Genomic DNA, 581 nt, shown 5'->3' on the forward strand with positions numbered 1-581 from the left:
GAGCGGGGGCAGTGTATGCCAGCCCGGCAGTGGGCAGGGGAGATGGGTTAGTTGCCTGGGGCACGTGAGATTCATGCTTTTTGCTTCTTTCTTTCCTTTGTTCGTTCAACCTAAGGTTTCTCCACCAGAGCCGTGAGCGGGTGCAGCACTGCAAGGGGAACTTGCAGCTGCTGAGGGTGCTGGACAGGATTTAAAAACACATTAAATGGCAGAACAACATGAGGAAAAACAAATTAAGGGATATTGTTCAACTGCTTTCTTCATCATCTCATCATAGATGAGATACTCTGCACCTCCAGCAGAGTTTTTACTGGTTTGCCAATTCTCAAGACAGTCACCGTAGTGCCTTGTGCTTGGTGGGAGCAGCCACTTTGTCCTTTTATCAGCCTGACATGGGAGGCCTGTGGCTCTTGGGGTGTCTTTTCACATTAGCCCCACACAGGTGGATGTACAACAAGGAAGAGAAGGAGAAAGCTCTCAGGGAGAAATCAGAGAACAAAACGAATGGGAGACATCAGCCTCCATGGACAGGAGTTTTTATGGGGAAAAACATCCAGTCAAGAAGACATCTGCGAAATAAA

This window comes from Egretta garzetta, unplaced genomic scaffold, assembly GCF_000687185.1.
Source record: "Egretta garzetta isolate BGI_Z169 unplaced genomic scaffold, ASM68718v1 scaffold70, whole genome shotgun sequence".
Lineage (NCBI taxonomy): Eukaryota > Metazoa > Chordata > Aves > Pelecaniformes > Ardeidae > Egretta > Egretta garzetta.